Source organism: Salmo salar, chromosome ssa04 (assembly GCF_905237065.1).
Source record: "Salmo salar chromosome ssa04, Ssal_v3.1, whole genome shotgun sequence".
Taxonomy (NCBI): domain Eukaryota; kingdom Metazoa; phylum Chordata; class Actinopteri; order Salmoniformes; family Salmonidae; genus Salmo; species Salmo salar.
The window spans coordinates 19,867,915-19,888,807 of record NC_059445.1 but is presented as its reverse complement, the minus strand read 5'-3'; the positions used below and the strand labels follow the sequence as shown (position 1 = coordinate 19,888,807).

The following is a 20,893-nucleotide window of genomic DNA, read 5'->3' as shown; positions in this document are numbered from 1 at the left end:
GTGGTTAACATTTTATAATATCATGTCATGTTTCTGTGTGTACAGCATAGTTTCTTATATAAACCTTTATGCTTTTCTGTTCAATTTGTGTTTACAGTTTACAGAGGACCTGTTGATATCCGGTGTTGCTTGCGGGAGAGACTGGACTTCTGAGGTGGCTAGTCACAAAGCCTGGCCCCGGATCAGAACCCTGGATCCGGAGCCGTCACTCTTCCTTTCCGGCTCAAAACCAGGCCTGAATCACAAGGGACAGAGACACCACCACACAGAACAAAACCAATGGACAGGTGGACTGAACAACCTTAGTCCTGGTGGTTATCAAAGAAACAAAGGCTCCAGTCAGGGATCCAGTCTGCAGCCCAGACCCTTATCTTCACAGTCTCAGTGCAGGGATGAAGCAGGGCCTGGGGCTGATAGAGATAGGCCCTCCTGTTCCTATGATACAAACACCACAGTGTCCATGATGAACAATACAGGTCTTCCTGGGCTTCAGCCTTCACAGAGACTGGTGGGAGACTCCTCTGGTGGTAGTCTATCAGCAAGTCTGTCTTCTCCTTCAGGGACACATCTAATGCCTGGTGAATGGGTTAATAGAAAGCCTGGACCTGGGTCTATCCTTCCTCAGTTACCTTATGGTTACCCCACCAATACAGACAGGGTCAGAATGGGTGTTCATCACAAGAGGTACCTAGCCTATAACACAGCACACAATCCCAACAACACCCAAACAATGGCTAGAGGTCAAGGAGGGAGCTCAAAGACTAACCACCTGAGGCTGGCTCCTGCTTCTACCTCCTCTGGCATCATTGGGTCACAACGTGGGAGGCAGAGCATTAGGACGGATGCTGACAAGCCGTACGTCTGCCCCACATGTGGGAAGCGCTTCGCTGATGCAAATTATGTGAAGAGGCACCAGACCGTTCACACCAAGGAGAAGCCCTTCAAGTGCAAACTATGTTACAAGAGCTTCTCCTTCCTGACTAGCCTTATCAGACATAAGAGTGTCCACAAAGGGGAATAATCATAGCGGTGTGGCTTGAGAAGTATGCTGGGGATATCTGGGAAGTATACTTTAGCTGAAATATAGGTGAAGTGTCTTGGGGTAAGAGGATAATTAATCACATGCCCCTGTTAATTTGGAATTTGAAACAGGCTTGAATAAATACCTGTTTTTAGAGAGACAGTAAACCTAGGCTAGAACAAGGACAGTTTAATATTTACCTTACTGAGGTGATGTAGATGGAATAAAGTAATATTACTTTTCTACTCTATTCTTGCTGACACACTGTCCTTTCTAAACAAGTCAGCTCTCAGCTTGAAAGATAAAGTACTTGTCATAGGAGATTTGATGTGTAACATAATAAGCAGTACCATACTTCCAAGAAAAGCACGCATACATTTTTCATTTAACTACACCTTTGAGCTATGATGCCAACCAATAACATTATTTATCTTCAGTGTAGACGGATGTAAAGTGACCAATAACAATGTTCACCGTAGCGTTTTTATTGTTGTTATTTAGACTTTGTTAAGACCATGGTACTCGAAATATTACTCATTTACCTGCACAGCGTCACATCCTTATCCTAGGCAGCCTTTAATTCGTTGGAGACAGGACTTGGCTAACGTTCGTTAACAACACCAACAGCTATGGTTTTCCACACTCAAATATACTCTATTATGGAGGTGTTAGCGAATGCAGCTGTGGCAGAGATCTGTAAACACACAGTCGACAATGCAGTTTTGTTTTAAAATGTTTCAAAGCTAGAAAGTAAACAGGGTATTGGGGCGGAAACTACAGCTACTGGAACTAAAGGTGTCACTTGAGTTCGCAGAGGACAATGCAAGAGCGCGATTCTCGACGGATACCGAGGAATGGCAAGAGGTTCGTACATTTTGCAGAAGGCCGAGGTTGACTTGCGGCGTTTCTACTAGTTACCACAATCACAAAGTCAATATCGTAACAATTTCTAAAAACAAAATGTGCTTTTTGGTCTTAATGTCCGGTTAGGATTAGGCTTAAAGTTAGCAGTGTGGTTAAGTTTAAAATCACATTTTAAGAAGATACAGTCATGAACCCCATCCTATTTCTACAATGTATCTGTGGTAATAAGTGACGACCAGGTTGCGGGGCCTCGCATGGATCCATGAGCACCAATATGTGAAGCTCATGGGAGCATGAAGGCATAAATACATTTTCAATAATTTTCCATCCTCAAAATGTTGAAGAAACAAAAGCTTTGATTTCTTGGCCTTATTAGAAATATATCAAAACACAATGATGTTGAAGTACAGACTCCTGCTGACTAATAAACACTTATATTTAGTTTAGGATATCTTTAAGAAACATTGCCTTGTGGATTGAAATTCTGTTACCACAAACACACACCTTTAAGATATTATCTCTCCCTCATGAGGAGAGAGGATAAACTAAAAGTTCAGAAGTAACTTACATTTAGTTTCTGAATTATTAAGTGATTAAAACTCAATATATAAAATCGCTACTGGAATTTCTGAAATTAAATTGGCTACAATGGGGAATCCTAGTTGTCACAAACTACAGTTGGGTCACCTGCTACTGTCCTCCCAGTGGCATACTGTTACTTTCAGTTGATAACTGTTTTCTTTCTCTTTCCTTCACCTGGTGGTCAAAGTAAGTGTGTGAATAGTCTGGACAAACCCTCCCTCTCTCTTTCTTCTCTCTTTCTCAGTAGCTAGCTAACTTTTTAGTTTGAATACCGCAACGCAGTTGGCATCAGTTCCTGGGACTTCTAGTATCTTTCCAGTCTCTTTCCAGTGATCCTGCCGACCAAGGCCGGGTCTGAGGAGCTATTTGGCGTAGCAGCTAGCCTAGCTGCTAGCTAGCTGCCTATCAAGCTAGCTGGGTTTTCTTGAGGGCTTGAACACAGCCTGCGACGCGATTAGCCATTGTGGCTGGAACCACGGATTCTTCCGGGTTTGTGGCTGTCTAGATCCCTGCTGTTTGTTTTCAATCTTCTCTGTGACCTGCCCTGTATGGAACTGCGAGGAGTAACAGCGTAACCTACATTGCCAGCTACCATGACAGAGACCAAAGCCGGTGGGAGTACCGTTGAGGACAGTGGCGTCTCTCTATCACACATGAAGGATCATTTAAATGAACAAAAAACAAAAAAGCTTCAAGTGTTTTGTCCAAATACTGGTGGATTCAACTAATAAAAGAATGGACGACCTGACCAGAGAGGTCCAGGACCTGAAGAACAGTTTGCAGTTCTCCCAGGGTCAGCTCGATGATTTGAAAAAGGAAAACGGCAAGATGACAGCAATCTGTAAGTCATTGAGAGAGGACATCAGTTCTGTGTGTGAATCCATGATAAAAATGACAGATAAATCAGACTACCTCGAGGGACAATCAAGGTCAGTGGACGAAATTGCAGAATCTCCACGAGACCTGGATGGAGTCTGAGGACAAAGAGAAGGAAATGATCTTGAAGATGGACCACAGGAAGATTGAGGTGGGGCGAGCCCACAGGACTGGAAAACCCACCACCGGATCAGGTGACAGGCCCAGGTGATAGGCCCAGGTTGATAATGGTCAAGTTCCTGTGGTTCAAGGACAAGGTAGCTGTTATGGAATGAGCCAAGAACTTGAGAAGAATGTATATCTTCCTCAACGAGGACGATCCTGAAGCTGTGCGCCAGAAAAGAAAATAACTTATCCCAGCCATGAAAGCTGCCAGAGCGTGTGGGGACATTGCTTACATCCGCTATGACAGGCTTATTGTCCACCCTACCACCCAGAGGCTTGGAAGGGATGAGAGAGCCAAGCCAGATAACGTTTATATATTAGCCATTTCTGAGACTCACTTAGATAATTAATTTGATGATACAGCAATAACAATACAAGGAAATACAGTTGAAGTCGGAAGTTTACATACACCTAGGTTGGAGTCATTAAAACTCGTTTTTCAACCACTCCACATATTTCGTGTTACAAACTATAGTTTTGGCAAGTCAGTTAGGACATCTACTTTGTGCATGACAAGTAATCTTTTCAACAATTGTTTACAGACAGATTATTTCACTTATAATTCACTGTATCACAATTCCAGTGGGTCAGAAGTTTACATACACTAAGCTGACTGTGCCTTTAAACAGCTTGGAAAATTCCAGAAAATGATGTCATGGCTTTAGAAGCTTCTGATAGGCTAATTGACATCATTTGAGTCAATTGGAGGTGTAGCTGTGGATGCATTTCAAGGCCTACCTTCAAACTCAGTGCCTCTTTGCTTGACATCATGGTATGATCAAAAGAAATCAGCCAAGACCTCAGAAAAAAAAGTAGTCTGGTTCATCCTTGGGAGCAATTTCCAAACGCCTGAAGGTACCACGTTCATCTGTACAAACAATAGTACGCAAGTATAAACACCATGGGACCACGCAGCCGTCATACCGCTCAGGAAGGAGACGCGTTCTGTCTCCTAGAGATGAACGTACTTTGGTGCGAAAAGTGTGAATCAATCCCAGAACAACAGCAAAGGACCTTGTGAAGATGCTGGAGGAAACAGGTACAAAAGTATCTATATCCACAGTAAAACGAGTCCTATGTCGTCATAACCTGAAAAGCCGCTCAGCAAGGAAGAAGCCACTGCTCCAAAACCGCCATAAAAAAGCCAGACTACGGTTTGCAACTGCACATGGGGAAAAAGATTGTACTTTTTGGAGAAATGTCCTCTGGTTTGATGAAACAAAAATAGAACTGTTTGTCCATAATGACCATCGTTATGTTTGGAGGAAAAAGGGGGAGGCTTGCAAGCCGAAGAACACCATCCCAACCGTGAAGCACGAGGGTGGCAGCATCATGTTGTGGGGGTGCTTTGCTGCAGGAGGGACTGGTGCGCTTCACAAAATACATGGCATCATGAGGAAGGAAAATTATGTGGATATATTGAAGCAACATCTCAAGACATCAGTCAGGAGGTTAAAGCTTGGTCGCAAATGGGTCTTCGAAATGGACAATGACCCCAAGCATACTTCCAAAGTTGTGGCAAAATGGCTTAAGGACAACAAAGTCATGGTATTGGAGTGGCCATCACAAAGCCCTGACCTCAATCCTCTAGAAAATTTGTGGGCAGAACTGAAAAAGCGTGTGCGAGCAAGGAGGCCTACAAACCTGACTCAATTACACCAGCTCTGTCAGGAGGAATGGGACAAAATTCCCCCAACTTATTGTGGGAAGCTTGTGGAAGGCTACCCAAAACGTTTGTCCCATGTTAAACAATTTAAAAGGCAATGCTACCAAGTACTAATTGAGTGTGTAAACTTCTGACCCACTGGGAATGTGATGAAAGAAATGAAAGCTGAAATAAATAATTCTCTCTACTATTATTCTGACATTTCACATTCTTAAAATAAAGTGGCGATTCTAACTGACCTAAGACAGGGAATTTTTTACTAGGATTAAATGTCAGGAATTGTGAAAATCTGAGTTTAAATGTATTTGGCTAAGGTGTATGTAAACTTCCGACTTCAACTGTAATATCTATAGAAGAGACAGAAATGCTTATGGAGGAGGTGTTGTATATTTAGAGCCATATCCCTGTAATGCTTAGAGAATATCTCATGTCAAATGTTTTTGAAGTGTTGTGGTTGCAGGTTCACTTGGCACATCTAAAGCCTTTTCTTTTGGGGTGTTGCTATAGGCCTCCAAGTGCTAACAGTCAGTATCTAAATGATATGTGTGAAATGCTTGAGGTCTACTTTCTTGGAGACCTGAATAAAGCTGTCCACTCAAGCTGTCCACTCAATAGCAAGCTTCTCACTGTAACAAGTGCCTGTAATCTGGTTCAGGTTATTAATCAACCTACCAGGGTGTTTACAAACATTACAGGAACAAGATCATCCACGTGTATCGATCACATTTTTACTAATACTGTAGAACTTTGTTCTAAAGCTGTATCCATACCCATTGGATGCAGTGATCACAATATAGTGGCTATATCCAGGAAAGCCAACGTTCCAAAAGCTGGGCCTAAAATAGTGTATAAGAGATCATACAAAATATTTTGCTGTGACTCTTATGTGGATGATGTTAAAAAATATTTGTTGGTCTGATGTGATTAATAATTAGTAACCAGACAGTGCACTTGATGAATTTATAATATTGCTTCTTTCAATTATTGATAAACATGCACCTGTTAAGAAACTGACTGTTAGAACTGTTAAGGCTCCATGGATTAATGAGGAATTGAAAAACTGTATGGTTGAAAGAGATGGTGCAAAAGGAGTGGCTAATAAGTCTGACTGGCTGATTTACTGCAAATTGAGAAATGAATGTGACTAAACTCAACAAAAATAAGAAACTGTATTATGAAGCCAAGATCAATGATATAAAGAATGATGGAAAAATACTTTGGAGTACTTCAAATGAAATTATGGGCAGAAATCCAAATTAAACTTTCATCGAATCAGATGGCTTATTCATCACAAAACCATTTGATGTTGCCAATTAATTTAATGATTACTTAATTGGCAAAGTTAGGCAGGAAATGCCAACAACGAACAGTGAGCCATGGTATTCATGCATAAAAAAAAAAATAATGAAAGAAAAGCAAGTTTGAATTTTGTAAAGGTAGTGTGGGAGAGGTGGAAAAATTGTTATCGATCAATAATGACAAACCTCCTGGCATCTACAACTTAGATGGAAAGCTACTGATGATGGTAGCTGACTCTATAGCCACTCCTATCTGTCATATCTTTAATCTGAGCCTAGAGGAAAGTCTTTGTCCTCAGGCCTGGAGGGAAGCCAAAGTAATTCCGTTACCCAAGAGTGGTAAAGCAGCCTTTACTGGTTCTATCAGCAGACCTATCAGCTTGCTGTAAGCTCTTAGCAAACTGTTGAAAAAATTTGACCAAATACAATGCTATTTCTCTGTAAACAAATGAACAACAGACTTTTAGCATACTTATAGAGATGGACACTCAACATGTACTGCACTGACACAAATTATTGATGATTTAGTTGAAAAAATTGATAAGAAGATAGTGGGAAATGTACTGTAAGATTTCAGTGCAGCCTTTGATATTATTGACCATAACCTGTTGTTGAGAAAACTTGTGTTATGGCTATATCTAATAGAATCAAAGGGTTTTCTTTAATGGAAACTTCTCTAATGTCAAACATGTAAAGTGTGGTGTACCGCAGGTCAGCTCTCCAGGCCCTCTACTCTTTTCTATTTTTACCAGTGACCTGCCACTGGCATTAAACAAAGCATGTGTTTCCATGTATCCTGATTTAACCATATACACATCAGCAACCACAGCTAATGAAGTCACTGAAACCCCTTAACAAAGAGTTGCAGTCTGTTTTGGAAAGGGTGGCCAGTAATGAACTGGTTCTGAACATCTCTAAAACTAAGAGCATTGTATTTGGTACAAATCATTCCCTAAGATCTAGACCTCAGCTGAATCTGGTAATGAATGGTGTGGCTGTTGAACAAGTTGAGGAGACTAAAGTCTCTCTACCCTCTCTGCCCATTCATCGCCATTTTACCTGTTGTTGTCGTCGTAGCTGATTAGCTGTTGTTGTCTTAGCTAGCTCTCCCAGTCAACACTTGTGATTGCTTTATGCCTCGCTTTATGTCTCTCTCAAATGTCAATATGCATTGTATACTGTTGTTTAGGATAGTTATCATTGTTTTAGTTTACTGTGGAGCCCCTAGTCCCACTCAACATGCCTCAGACACCTCCTTTGTCCCACCTCCCACACATGCGGTGACTTCACCCAGCATAATTAGCGCGTCCAGAGATGCAACCTCTCTTATCATCACTCAGTGCCTGGGCTTACCTCCACTGTACCCACACCCCACCATACCCCTGTCTGTACATTATACCCTAAACCTATTCTACCTCGCCCAGAAATCTGCTCCTTTTATTCTCTGTCCCCAAAGCACTAGACGACCAGTCTTGATAGCCTTTAGCCGTACCCTCATCCTACTCCTCCTCTGTTCTTCGGGTGATGTGGAGGTTAACCCAGGCCCTGCGTGTCCCCAGGCACTCTCATTTGTTGACTTCTGTAACGGAAAAGGCCTTGGTTTCATGCATGTTAACATGAAAAGCCTCCTCCCTAAGTTTGTTTTACTCACTCCTTTAGCACACTCCGCCAACCCTGATGTCCTTGTCTGAATCTTGAATCCTGGCTTAGGAAGGCCACCAAAAATTCAGAGATTTCCATACCCAACTACAACATTTTCCATCAAGATACAACTGCCAAAGGGGGAGGAGTTGCAATCTACTCCAGAGATAGCCTGCAAAGTTCTGTCATACTTTCCAGGTCTATGCCCAAACAGTTTGAGCTTCTAATTTTAAAAATTAATCTCTCCAGAAATAAGTCTCTCACTATTGCCACCTGTTATAGACCCCCCTCAGCTCCCAGCTGTGCCCTGGACACATGTGAATTGATTGCCCCCCATCTATCTTCAGAGTTCGTTCTGTTAGGTGACCTAAACTGGGATATGCTTAACATCCCAGCAGTCCTACAATCTAAGCTAGATGCCCTCAATCTCACACAAATGATCAAGGAACCCACCAGGTACAACCCTAAATCCGTAAACATGGGCACCCTCATTGATATTATCCTGACCAACTTGCCCTCCAAATACACCTCTGCTGTTTTCAAATCAGGATCTCAGCGATCACTACCTCATTGCCTGCATCCGCTATGGGTCCACGGTCAAATGACCACCCCTCATCTCTGTCAAACGCTCCCTAAAACACTTCTGCGAGCAGGCCTTTCTAATCAACCTGGCCCGGGTATCCTGGAAGGATATTGACCTCATCCCGTCAGTCGAGGATGCCTGGTCGTTCTTTAAAAGTAATTTCCTAAACATCTTAAATAAGCATGCCCCTTTCAAAAAATGTAGAACTAAGAACAGATATAGCCCTTGGTTCACTCCAGGCCTGACTGCCCTCGACCAGCACAAAAACATCCGGTGGCAGACTGCACTAGCATCGAATAGTCCCCGCGATATGCAACTTTTCAGGGAAGTCAGGAACCAATACACGCAGTCAGTCAGGAAAGCAAAGGCTAGCTTTTTCAAACAGAAATTTGCATCCTGTAGCTCGAACTGCAAAATGTTCTGGGACACTGTAAAGTCCATGGAGAATAAGAGCACCTCCTCCCAGCTGCCCACTGCACTGAGGCTAGGCAACACTGTCACTACCGATAAATCCATGATAATCGAGAATTTCAATCACCATTTCTCTACGGCTGGTCATGCTTTCCTCCTGGCTACCCCAACCCCGGCCAACAGCTCCGCATCCCCCGCAGCTACTTGCCCAAGCCTCCCCAGCTTCTCTTTCACCCAAATCCAGATAGCAGATGTTCTGAAAAGCTGCAAAACCTGGACCCGTACAAATCAGCTGGGCTAGACAATCTGGATCCTCTCTTTCTAAAATGATCCGCCGCCATTGTTGCAACCCCTATTACCAGTCTGTTCAACCTCTCTTTCGTATTGTCCGAGATCCCTAACGATTGGAAAGCAGCCGCGGTCATCCCCCTCTTCAAAGGGGTTGACACTCTAGACCCAAACTGTTATAGACCGATATCCATCCTGCCCTGCCTTTCTAAAGTCTTTGAAAGCCAAGTCAATAAACAGATCACTGACCATTTCGAATCCCACTGTACCTTCTCCGCTGTGCAATCCGGTTTCCGAGCTGGTCACGGGTTCACCTCGGCCACTCTCAAGGTACTAAACGATATCATAACCGCCATCGATAAAAGACAGTACTGTGCAGCTGTCTTCATCGACCTTGCCAAGGCTTTCGACTCTGTCAATCACCGTATTCTTATCGGCAGACTAAATAGCCTTGGTTTCAATGTTCAATGTGTCAAATCGGAGGGCCTGTTGTCCGGACCTCTGGCAGTCTCTATTGGGGTACCACGGGGTTCAATTCTCGGGCCGACTCTTTTCTCTGTATATATCAACGATGTCGCTCTTGCTGCGGGTGATTCCCTGATCCACCTCTACGCAGACAACACCATTCTGTATACATCTGGCCCTTCCTTGGACACTGTGTTAACCTCTTACATCTAGATGTTCCGCTAGCGGAACACCGCTCCAATATCCAATGATAGGGCGTGGCGCGAATTACAAATTCCTCGAAAATCCCAAAACTTCCATTTTTCAAACATGTGACTATTTTACACCATTTTAAAAGACAAAACTCTCCTTTATCTAACCACACTGTCCGATTTCAAAAAGGCTTTACAACGAAAGCAAAACATTAGATTATGTCAGGAGAGTATCCAGCCAGAAATAATCAGACACCCATTTTTCAAGCTAGCATATAATGTCACAAAAAACAAAACCACAGCTAAATGCAGCACTAACCTTTGATGATCTTCATCAGATGACACTCCTAGGACATTATGTTATACAATACATGCATGTTTTGTTCAATCAAGTTCATATTTATATCAAAAACCAGCTTTTAACATTAGCATGTGACGTTCAGAACTAGCATTCCCACCAAACACTTCCGGTGAATTTACTAAATTACTCACGATAAACATTCACAAAAAACATAACAATTATTTTAAGAATTATAGATACAGAACTCCTTTATGCAATCGCGGTGTCCGATTTTAAAATAGCTTTTCGGTGAAAGCACATTTTGCAATATTCTGAGTAGATAGCCCGGCCATCACAGGCTAGCTATTTTGACACCCACCAAGTTTGGTACTCACCAAACTCAGATTTACTATAATAAAAATTGGATTACCTTTGCTGTTCTTCATCAGAATGCACTCCCAGGACTTCTACTTCAACAACAAATGTTGGTTTGGTTCCAAATAATCCATAGTTATATCCAAATAGCGGCATTTTCTTCGTGCGTTCAAGACACTATCCGAAGGGTGACGCGCCGGCGCGTATCGTGACAAAAAATGTCAAAATATTCCATTACCGTACTTCGAAGCATGTCAAACGCTGTTTAAAATCAATTTTTATGCGATTTTTCTCGTAAAATAGCGATAATATTCCGACCGGGAGACGTCGTTTTCGTTCATAGACTGAAAATGTAAAATGGACTCTTCACGTGCATGCGCGCGCCCGTCTCATTGTTCTCAGATCGACCACTATCCAAATGCGCTACTGTTTTTCAGCCATGGACTGCAGAGTCATCATTCAACGTTCTGGCGCCTTCTGAGAGCCTATGGGAGCCTTAGAAAGTGACACGTTACAGCAGAGATCCTCTGTTTTCAATAAAGAGGCTAAAGAAGGCCAAGAAATGGTCTGAGAGGGCACTTCCTGTTTGGAATCTTCTCAGGTTTTGGCCTGCCATATGAGTTCTGTTACACTCACAGACACCATTCAAACAGTTTTAGAAACTTTAGGGTGTTTTCTATCCAAATCAAACAATTATATGCATATTCTAGTTTCTGGGCAGGAGTAATAAACAGATTAAATCGGGTACGTTTTTTATCCGGCCGTGAAAATACTGCCCCCTATCCATAACAGGTTAACTAACCTCCAAACGAGCTTCAATGCCATACAACACTCCTTCCGTGGTCTCCAACTGCTCTTAAATGCTAGTAAAACCAAATCCATGCTTTTCAACCATTCGCTGCCCACACCCGCCCGCCCGACTAGCATCACTACTCTGGACGGTTCTAACTTAGAATATGTGGACAACTACAAATACCTAGGTGTCTGGTTAGACTGTAAGCTCTCCTTCCAGACTCACATCAAACATCTCCAATCCAAAGTTAAATCAAGAATTGGCTTCCTATTTTGCAACAAAGTCTCCTTCACTCACACCGCCAAACATACCCTCGTAAAACTGACTATCCTACTGAGTCCTCGACTTCAGCAATGTCATTTACAAAATAGCTTCCAATACTCTACTCAGCAAACTGGATGCAGTCTATCACAGTGCCATCCATTTTGTTACCAAAGCCCCTTATAACACCCACCACTGCGACCTGTATGCTCTAGTCGGCTGGCCCTCGCTACATTTTCGTCGCCAGACCCACTGGCTCCAGGTCATCTATAAGTCGATGCTAGGTAAAGCTCCGCCTTATCTCAGCTCACTGGTCATGATAACAACACCCACCCGTAGCACGCACTCTAGCAGGTATATTTCACTGGCCATCCCCAAAGCTAACATATCCTTTGGCCGCCATTCCTTCCAGTTCTCTGCTGCCAATAACTGGAAGGAATTGCACAAATTGCTGAAGCTAGAGACTTATATTTCCCTCACTAACTTTAAACATCAGCTATCTGAGCAGCTAACCGATCGATGCAGCTGTACATAGCCCATCTGTAAATAGCCCACCCAGTCTACCTACCTCATCCCCATATTGTTTTTAGTTACTTTTCTGCTCTTTTGCACCCCAGCATTTCTACTTGCACATCATCATCTGCTCATCTATCACTCCAGTGTTAATTTGCTCAATTGTAACTACTTCGCTACTATGGCCTATTTATTGCCTTACCTCCTCATGCCATTTGCACACACTATATATAGACTTTATTTTTTCTATTGTGTTATTGACTGTACGCTTGTTTATTCCATGTGTAACTCTGTGTTGTTGTTTGTGTCGCACTGCTTTGCTTTATCTTGGCCAGGTCGCAGTTGTAAATGAGAACTTGTTCTCAACTAGCCTACCTGGTTAAATAAAGGTGAATTAAAAATAAAAATGTAATACTTGGTGTTACCTTAGATTGTAAACTGTCATCGTCAAAACATATAGATTCAATATAGATTCAATGGTTATAAAGATGGGAAGAGGTCTGTCCGTATTAAAGAGCTTTTTTGACACCACACTCCACAAAGCAAGTCCTGCAGGCCCAGAACAGAGCGGCACGTCTTGCTCTTCATTGTAATCAGAGGGCTAATATTAATACTATGCATGCCAGTCTCTCTTGGCTAAGAGTTGAGGAAAGACTGACTGCGTCACTTCTTGTTTTTATAAGAAACATTCATGTTGGAAATTCAAAATGTTTAGCATAGTCAACTTACACACAGCACTGACAAACACATTTACCCCACCAGACATGCCAGCAGGGGTCTTTTCACAGTTAGTTGCCAGGTCTAGAACAAATTCAAGGAAACATACAGTATTATACAGAGCCATGAGTGCAAGTGAATAGCGCAAGTGAACAGCAAACCTGGTTTAAAAAAGACAAAGAAAGTAACACCTCACGGCACAACGCCTCTCCCTCATGTGACCTACTTGTGAGTATGTACTGACATGTACAGTGAGGGAAAAAAGTATTTGATCCCATGCTGATTTTGTGTGTTTGCCCACTGACAAAGAAATGATCAGTCTATAATTTTAATGGTAGGTTTATTTGAACAGTGAGAGACAGAATAACAACAAAAATCCAGAAAAACGCATGTCAAAAATGTTATAAATTGATTTGCATTTTAATGAGGGAAATAAGTATTTGACCCCCTCTCAATCAGAAAGATTTCTGGCTCCCAGGTGTCTTTTATACAGGTAACGAGCTGAGATTAGGAGCACACTCTTAAAGGGAGTGCTCCTAATCTCAGCTTGTTACCTGAATAAAAGACACCTGTCCACAGAAGCAATCGATCAATCAGATTCCAAACTCTCCACCATGGCCAAGACCAAAGAGCTCTCCAAGGATGTCAGGGACAAGATTGTAGACCTACACAAGGCTGGAATGGGCTACAAGACCATCGCCAAGCAGCTTGGTGAGAAGGTGACAACAGTTGGTGTGATTATTCGCAAATGGAAGAAACACAAAATAACTCAATCTCCCTCAGCCTGGGGCTCCATGCAAGATCTTAGAAACTTAGTCAATAATACAGTAGAAAAATAAGTCTATATACAATGTGAGCAAATGAGGTGAGATAAGGGAGGTAAAGGCAAAAAAGGCCATAGAGGCAAAGTAATACAATATACTAAGTAAAACACTGGAATGGTAGATTTGTAGTGGAAGAAAGTGCAAAGTAGAAATAGAAATAATGGGGTGCAAAGGAGCAAAATAAATAAATAAATGAATACAGTAGGGGAAGTGGTAGTTGTTTGGGCTAAATTATAGATGGGCTATGTACAGGTGCAGTGATCTGTGAGCTGCTCTGACAGCTGGTGCTTAAAGCTAGCGAGGGAGATAAGTGTTTCCAGTTTCAGAGATTTTTGTAGTTCGTTCCAGTCATTGGCAGCAGAGAACTGGAAGGAGAGATGGCCAAAGGAGGAATTGGCTTTGGGGGTGACCAGAGAGATATACCTGCTGGAGCGCGTGCTACAGGTGGGTGCTGCTATGGTGACCAGTGAGCTGAGATAAGGGGGGACTTTACCTAGCAGGGTCTTGTAGATGACCTGGAGACAGTGGGTTTGGCGATGAGCATGAAGCGAGGGCCAGCCAACGAGAGCGTACAGGTCGCAGTGGTGGGTAGTATATGGGGCTTTGGTGACAAAATGGATGGCACTGTGATAGACTGCATCCAGTGTATTGAGTAGCGTATTGGAGGCTATTTTGTAAATGACATCGCCGAAGTCGTGTATCGGTAGGATGGTCAGTTTTACGAGGGTATGTTTGGCAGCATGAGTGAAGGATGCTTTGTTGCGAAATAGGAAGCCAATTCTAGATTTAACTTTGGATTGGAGATGTTTGATGTGAGTCTGGAAGGAGAGCTTACAGTCTAACCAGACACCTAGGTATTTGTAGTTGTCCACATATTCTAAGTCAGAACCGTCCAGAGTAGTGATGCAGGACGGGCGGGCAGGTGCGGGCAGCGATCGGTTGAAGAGCATGCATTTAGTTTTACTTGTATTTAAGAGCAGTTGGAGGCCACGGAAGGAGAGTTGTATGGCATTGAAGCTAATCTGAAGGGTTGTGAACACAGTGTCCAAATGGCCAGAAGTATACAGAATGGTGTCGTCTGCGTAGAGGGGGATCAGAGACTCACCAGCAGCAAGAGCGACATCATTGATGTATACAGAGAAAAGAGTTGGCCCAAGAATTGAACCCTGTGGCACCCCCATAGAGACTACCAGAGGCCCGGACAACAGGCCATCCGATTTGACACATTGAACTCTGTCAGAGAAGTAGTTGGTGAACCAGGCGAGGCAATCACTTGAGAAACCAAGGCTATTGAGTCTGCCGATGAGGATGTGGTGATTGACAGAGTCGAAAGCCTTGGCCAGGTCAATGAATACGGCAGCACAGTATTGTTTCTTATCGATGGCGGTTACGATATCGTTTAGGACCTTGAGGTGGCTGAGGTGCACCCATGACCAGCTCTGAAACCAGATTGCATAGCGGAGAAGGTGCGGTGGGATTCGAAATGGTCGGTAATCTGTTTGTTGACTTGGCTTTCGAAGACCTTAGAAAGACAGTATAGGATAGATATAGGTCTGTAGCAGTTTGGGTCAAGAGTGTCCCCTCCTTTGAAGAGGGGGATTACAGCAGCTGCTTTCCAATCTTTTGGAATCTCAGACGACACAAAAGAGAGGTTGAACAGGCTAGTAATAGGGGTTGCAACAATTTCGACAGATAATTTTAGAAAGAAAGGGTCCAGATTGTCTAGCCTGGCTGATTTGTAGGGGTCCAGATTCTGCAGCTCTTTCAGAACATCAGCTGACAGGATTTGGGAGAAGGAGAAATGGGGAAGGCTTGGGCGAGTAGCTGTGGGGGGTGCAGTGCTGTTGACCGCGGTAGGGGTAGCCAGATGGAAAGCATGGCCAGCCGTAGAAAAATGCTTATTGAAATTCTCAATTATAGTGGATTTATCGGAGGTGACAGAGTTTCCTATCCTCAGTGCAGTGGGCAGCTGGGAGGAGGTGTTCTTATTCTCCATGGACTTTACAGTGTCCCAGAACTTTTTTGAGTTTGTGTTGCCTGAAGCAAATTTCTGCTTGAAAAAGCTAGCCGTGGCTTTTCTAACTGCCTGTGTATATTGGTTTCTAACTTCCCTGAAAAGTTGCATATCACCGGGGCTGTTCGATGCTAATGCAGAACGCCACAGGATGTTTTTGTGTTGGTTAAGGGCAGTCAGGTCTGGAGAGAACCAAGGGCTATATCTGTTCCTGGTTCTAAATTTCTTGAATGGGGCATGCTTATTTAAGATGGTGAGGAAGGCATTTAAAAAAAATAACCATGCATCTTCTACTGACGGGATGAGGTCAATATCCTTCCAGGATACCCGGGCCAGGTCGATTAGAAAGGCTTGCTCGCTGAAATGTTTCAGGGAGCGTTTGACAGTGATGAGTGGAGGTCGTTTGACCGCTGACGCATTACGGATGCAGGCAATGAGGCAGTGATCGCTGAGATCTTGGTTGAAAACAGCAGAGGTGTATTTAGAGGGCAAGTTGGTTAGGATGATATCTATGAGGGTGCCCGTGTTTACTGCTTTGGGGTGGTACCTGGTAGGTTCATTGATAATTTGTGAGATTGAGGGCATCAAGCTTAGATTGTAGGATGGCTGGGGTGTTAAGCATGTCCCAGTTTAGGTCACCTAGCAGCACGAGCTCTGAAGATAGGTGGGGGGCAATCAGTTCACATATGGTGTCCAGAGCACAGCTGGGGGCAGCGGGTGGTCTATAGCAGGCGGCAACAGTGAGAGACTTGTTTTTAGAGAGACGGATTTTTAAAAGTAGAAGTTCAAATTGTTTGAGTACAGACCTGGATAGTAGGACAGAACTCTGCAGGCTATCTCTGCAGTAGATTGCAACACCGCTCCCTTTGGACGTTCTATCTTTTCTGAAAATGTTGCCGTTTCGGATGAAGATTTCAGAGTTTTTGGTGGACTTCCTAAGCTAGGATTCAGACACAGCTAGGACATCCGGGTTGGCAGAGTGTGCTAAAGCAGTGAATAAAACAAACTTAGGGAGAAGGCTTCTAATGTTAACATGCATGAAACCAAGGCTATTACGGTTACAGAAGTCATCAAAAGAGAGCGCCTGGGGAATAGGAGTGGAGCTAGGCACTGCAGGGCCTGGATTCACCTCTACATCACCAGAGGAACAGAGGAGGAGTAGGATAAGGATACGGCTAAAAGCTATGAGAATTGGTTGTCTATGACGTCCAGAATAGAGAGTAAAAGGAGCAGGTTTCTGGGGGCGATAAAATAGCTTCAAGGTATAATGTACAGACAAAGGTATGGTAGGATGTGAATGCAGTGGAGGTAAACCTAGGCATTTAGTGATGATGAGAGAGATATTGTCTCTAGAAACATCATTGAAACCTGAAGACGTCATAGCATGTGTGGGTGGTGGAACTGAAAGTTTGGATAAGGTATAATGAGCAGAGCTAGAGGCTCTACAGTGAGATAAGCCAATAAACACTAACCAGAGCAGCAATGGACAAGGCATATTGACATTAACGAGAGGCATGCTTAGCCGAGTGATCATAGGGTCCTGTGAGATTCAGACAGCTAGCCGGGCCATAGGTAGCAGCTAGCTGGTGGAAGATGGAGGGAGGTCTGTTTTTAGCCACCTTGTGCGTTTCCGTCTGTAGATTAGTGGGGTTCCGTGTGGTAGGGGGGGACCAGTCCAATTTGCAAAATAGTTATCGTTATAGTGGCCCAAGAAAATTGTCCGATAGACCTATTCAGATGACAGCTAACGATTAACGGGCAGCAGATGGGCGTTCAGGTTACTTTGCGATGGAGGGGCCTGTTGGATAACTCCCTCGGGCAGATAACGTCGGTAGTCCAGTCGTGAAGGCCCGATGGGGCTCCGCATCGGCAGTAAAACAGATAGGTGATTGTAGCCCAGGAGTGGCTGATGGAACTCTTCAGCTGGCTAGCTCCGGAATAATTGATGTTAGCTCCGGGACCGACGTTAGCCAATAGTCACTCGGGTAGCTGCTAGCTAGCTGCAAGATCCAGGTGTAAATGTCCAGAGCCTGCGGTAGAAATCCGGGGATATGGAGAGAAAATAGGTCCGGTATGCTCTGGTCTGAGTCGCGCTGTACAAAACTGGCGATAGCTTTTCGAGCTAAGGGATAGCTGATGACCGCCAACCGTGGCTAGCTGAACTCCAGCGTTAGCCAGTGAAATGGCCAACCTCTGGCTAACCGCTGGCTAGCTTCTGTTGTGGATTTCAGATTTTTTTTAAATTGGTGAAGCGGGTTGCAGGAGAGTGTTTTGAGGTTGAGTTTTTTGAAAAAAATATATTAAAAGATATGCGAAGAAAATATGTAAATATATATATACATGGAACACGACAAGACGAAGGCCAAAGACGTCTGACTGCTACGCCATCTTGGATAATCCAGGCAATGATCATGAGAACGGTGAGAAATCAGCCCAGAACTACACGGGGGGATCTTGTCAATGATCTCAAGGCAGCTAGGACCATAGTCACCAAGAAAACAATTGGAAACACACTATGCCGTGAAGGACTGAAATCCTGCAGCACCCGCAAGGTCCCCCTGCTCAAGAAAGCACATATACATGCCCGTCTGAAGTTTGCCAATGAACATCTGAATGATTCAGAGGACAACTGGGTAAAAGTGTTGTGGTCAGATGAGACCAAAATGGAGCTCTTTGGCATCAACTAAACTCGCCGTGTTTGGAGGAGGAGGAATGCTGCCTATGACCCCAAGAACACCATCCCCACCGTCAAACATGGAGGTGGAAACATTATGCTTTGGGAGTGTTTTTCTGCTAAGGGGACAGGACAACTTCACCGCATCAAAGGGACGATGGACGGGGCCATGTACCGTCAAATCTTGGGTGAGAACCTCTTCCCTCAGCCAGGGCATTAAAAATGGGTCGTGGATGGGCATTCCAGCATGACAATGACCCAAAACACACGGCCAAGGCAACAAAGGAGTGGCTCAAGAAGAAACACATTAAGGTCCTGGAGTGGCCTAGCCAGTCTCCAGACCACAATCCCATAGAAAATCTGTGGAGGGAGCTGAAGGTTCGAGTTGCCAAATGTCAGCCTCGAAACCTTAATGACTTGGAGAAGATCTGCAAAGAGGAGTGGGACAAAATCCCTCCTGAGATGTGTGCAAACCTGGTGGCCAACTACAAGAAACGTCTGACCTCTGTGATTGCCAAGAAGGGTTTTGCCACCAAGTACAAAGTCATGTTTTGCAGAGGGGTCAAATACTTATTTCCCTCATTAAAATGCAAATCATTTTAAACAAATTATAGACTGATCCTTTCTTTATCAGTGGGCAAACATACAAAATCAGCAGGGGAACACATTTTTTTCCCCCCACTGTATATCTATCCTACCCTGCCTTTCTAAGGTCTTCGAAAGCCAAGTCAACAAACAGATTACCGACCATTTCGAATCCCACTGCACCTTCTGCGCTATGCAATCTGGTTTCAGAGCTGGTCATGGGTGCACCTCAGCCACGCTCAAGGTCCTAAACGATATCGTAACCGCCATCGATAAGAAACAATACTGTGCTGCCGTATTCATTGACCTGGCCAAGGCTTTCGACTCTGTCAATGACCACATCCTCATCGACAGACTCAATAGCCTTGGTTTCTCAAATGATTGCCTCGCCTGGTTCACCAACTACTTCTCTGATACAGTTCAATGTGTCAAATCGGATGGCCTGTTGTCCGGGCCTCTGGTAGTCTCTATGGGGGTGCCATACTCTTTTCTCTGTATACATCAATGATGTCGCTCTTGCTGCTGGTGAGTCTCTGATCCACCTCTACGCGGACGACGCCATCCTGTATACTTCTGGCCCTTCTTTGGACACTGTGTTAGCAACCCTCCAGACGAGCTTCAATGCCATACAACTCTCCTTCCGTGGCCTCCAACTGCTCTTAAATACAAGTAAAACTAAATGCATGCTCTTCAACCGATCGCTGCCCGCACCTCCCCGCCCGTCCAGCATCACTACTCTGGACGGTTCTGACTTAGAATATGTGGACAACTACAAATACCTAGGTGTCTGGTTAGACTGTAAGCTCTCCTTCCAGACTCACATCAAACATCTCCAATCCAAAGTTAAATCTAGAATTGGCTTCCTATTTCGCAACAAAGCATCCTTCACTCATGCTGCCAAACATACCCTCGTAAAACTGACCATCCTACCGATCCTCGACTTCGGCGATGTCATTTACAAAATAGCCTCCAATACCCTACTCAATAAACTGGATGCAGTCTATCACAGTGCCATCCGTTTTGTCACCAAAGCCCCATATACTACCCACCACTGCAACCTGTACGCTCTCGTTGGCTGGCCCTCGCTTCATACTCGTCGCCAAACCCACTGGCTCCAGGTCATCTACAAGACCCTGCTAGGTAAAGTCCCCCCTTATCTCAGCTCAGTGGTCACCATAGCAGCACCCACCTGTAGCACGCGCTCCAGCAGGTATATCTCTCTGGTCACCCCCAAAACCAATTCCTCCTTTGGCCGTCTCTCCTTCCAGTTCTCTGCTGCCAATGACTGGAACGAACTACAAAAATCTCTGAAACTGGAAACACTTATCTCCCTCACTAGCTTTAAGCACCAGCTGTCAGAGCAGCTCACAGATCACTGCACCTGTACATAGCCCATCTATAATTTAGCCCAAACAACTACCACTTCCCCTACTGTATTCATTTATTTTGCTCCTTTGCACCCCATTATTTCTATTTCTACTTTGCACTTTCTTCCACTACAAATCTACCATTCCAGTGTTTTACTTGCTATATTGTATTTACTTTGCCACCATGGCCTTTTTTGCCTTTACCTCCCTTATCTCACCTCATTTGCTCACATTGTATATAGACTTATTTTTCTACTGTATTATTGACTGTATGTTTGTTTTACTCCATGTGTAACTCTGTGTTGTTGTATGTGTCGAACTGCTTTGCTTTATCTTGGCCAGGTCGCAATTGTAAATGAGAACTTGTTCTCAACTTGCCTACCTGGTTAAATAAAGGTGAAATAAATAAAAATAAAAAACTATTTGGAGATGCTGGATT

The 20,893-nt window shown here is 43.8% G+C and overlaps 1 protein-coding gene across 1 annotated transcript in view; it reads left to right on the top strand.

Annotated features, from left to right (window-relative positions):
• LOC106602508 (zinc finger protein 271-like) overlaps nucleotides 1–20,893 on the top strand; it is a 124,749-nt gene that overhangs the window by 92,834 nt on the left and 11,022 nt on the right. The gene's annotated exons all lie outside the window — the stretch shown is intronic.